Below are 2,695 nucleotides of genomic sequence, written 5' to 3' on the forward strand. Positions count from 1 at the left end.
TGCGTCACTTCTACAAGGCTTTTTGCGGGGGAACGCCCCCCCTGCATACATTATACCTGACGCAGGTATAAAGTAGCGCAGGGGTTTACAAAGCGACGCATCTGCTTAGATGCGTCACTTTGTAAATAGGTCGCAACAAGAGGCATGTTTTACGCAGCCGATGTGTCACAAAAAGTGACGCATCAGCAGGGCAAAACTGACGCAAGGCCTCATAAATGAGTCCCCTGATTTTTTATGGCAAAAATATGCTTTATTTTATTGCTCTCTGCTGCCTGAAATTGCCTCTGTTTCTATAGAAGTCAATGTGGCAATGCATTCTCTTTACTGTTGTAAATTGTTGTCATGCATTGGTTTTGCTCTCTCCACAGTATACCAGGGTGCAGTATCACAGCTCGTCACTAGGCGTCCCACTCTAGTCGTCGTCCAGCTGTACAGTGAGAACTAGAGACGCCTGACGGATGAACGTTGTGACGTCACCACGCCTGCCTTGTTTTTCACGGAGCGGGGCTGCCAGGAAAACACTTCCTGCAAGTGCCAGACACTGACCGGATATCCGGCTGCCCATAATGCCTTGCAGGAAGTGAACCCTCCGCATCTAACTGAACACATTACACTTTTCATTAATTAGGTCTTAAAGTCATTTTTTTCGTTACTGTTCACATTAGACAACCTCCTGCATTCATCCCCAGAAACTCGGTAGAGAAAGGCGCTCTAACATTAAAAGACGAAAAATAGGGTAACATTACACATTCAAGTCACTCTCTATGCAAACATAACAGTCGCGTTCCTCTATATCAATGCTCGCTTCGGCAGCACATATACTAAAATTGGAACGATACAGAGAAGATTAGCATGGCCCCTGCGCAAGGAAAAAAAAAAAAAATGGCACTTGTTTGGCGATTGATGAGGACATTTCGACTTCCGAAATTTTTGGACGACCTGCGTCAAACGTCGGTCGAGAGTGTGGTTGAAAGGAGAAACATTGTGATTGATCACGAAATATTACAATATCGGTCCGGAATCATTAATTTCCTATTCTAAAACTGTAGCAAGATTAGGAAATTTGAATTTCTGAAAATCTGTGAAGACTTTACCAGCTCTCTGCCAGAAGAAAAGCATCGGAGAAAAGAAAACGCATTCTGGGACAGATTTACGAGTTCTGGCAGCATATCTGCAAATCAGCAGAGATGAGCCAGCAAAAATGAGACACCCTATTCCCTCCCTGCCTCACCACGAATGCAAATCAGCAGGGATGCGTCAGAAAAGATGTGACACGCAATTCCCTCCCTGCCCCACCACGAATGCTCGCTTTTACAATGCGGTACACCATGGCGCATGGATAGGGCGATGAGTATCGCAACCTGTGGGGTAAGGGTGGCGCATTGCTGGAGTTGTGTCGCAAGCGCAACCCGGCTCCAGCAATCCTCAGGGGCGCCATATGCCTAACATGCTGCGTCACTGGGGTTTGACTAAGCATGTACGTAAAAGTGACTCAAAGAAATCTTGTAGATTTCGCTGTCACTTTTATGAGGCGTTCCTGCGATGGAACGCCCACCCTACCTCGGAACGCCCACATGAAACCTAACGCAGGTTTCATGTAGTGCAGGGCTTTACAACGTGACGCATCTCCCTAGATGCGTCACGTTGTAAATAAGGCACAACGTGGTGCATGGTCTATGCTGCCGCTGCTTCACGAAAGTGACGCAACAGCAGCGTAAATGTGGCGCATGGGGCTTGTAAATCTGCCCCTCAATTTCTTGTAAAGGGTGATACGCTCTCTATAAAAACATATCACGTTGTGACGAAACACGTGTCGGCTGGTTTGTACATTCTGTATTGATCCTGATTAAAAATGACAACTCTGATGTCGACCCACTTAATATCTACAAACAGAACAATTTGAGACTACAAAAAGAACAATTTGAGAGTTTGGTATTGACACTAGAACCTACATCCATATACGTGTGCACAGGACTCTGTTCTAAATTTACTGTCTATGTTTCGGCTTACACCCCCTACAGGGGTTGTTTTGCTTGGGTTTGTTTCCCCTGACCTGTTAGCACCGTTCCTAATCATTTGCATCTTAAAGAACATTTGGGTACTCGCTTAAGCGCCATTTCTTCCTGTCCTCAATCTAAACTCTTCACCGATACAGCTCCTGGAGAAGTGTTGATGGAGCAAGGTCTCTTAAGAAAGAGACTTGCTCAGAAGCAATCCACTAGTTTAACTCACTAACAAGTTATTAACGAAGTTTTGTGAAAACTTATATGCACCACATGAACCCGCGGGTTAGTGAAGCTTGCCTATGTGCGTGCTAATACGGATAACAATGAAGACAAACTAATACCGCTTTAAATGAGAAACTTATGCACATGCGAATACCGCTTTCAATGGGAAACTGTTGTTCGCGTGCGTCAACTGCATCTACGTGGTATGACGAATTAACACTTGGAGGGAAATTCTGGAGCATGAGCAGAAGACACTTAGGGGTATATTCACAGGAACGTGTGCGAAACACCATGAAAAAATGCTAACACACCTTTACACATCACAGCCGATCTCGGGGAAAATAACCCTGTGATAATGTGGAATTCTCAACAAGGCGGAAGCATGCGATAGTCTGCCGAAACCATGGCAATGTCCGCGAGACATCCACCACGACGGCGATAAAAACACAAACCTCAATGCGAAAAAA

General features: G+C 45.3%; 1 pseudogene; it reads left to right on the forward strand.

Annotated features, from left to right (window-relative positions):
- Positions 1 to 797: 797 nt before the first annotated feature.
- Positions 798 to 895, forward strand: LOC147693281 (U6 spliceosomal RNA; annotated as a pseudogene).
- The last annotated feature ends 1,800 nt before the right edge of the window (positions 896 to 2,695 follow it).

Source organism: Lissotriton vulgaris, chromosome 8 (assembly GCF_964263255.1).
Source record: "Lissotriton vulgaris chromosome 8, aLisVul1.2, whole genome shotgun sequence".
Lineage (NCBI taxonomy): Eukaryota > Metazoa > Chordata > Amphibia > Caudata > Salamandridae > Lissotriton > Lissotriton vulgaris.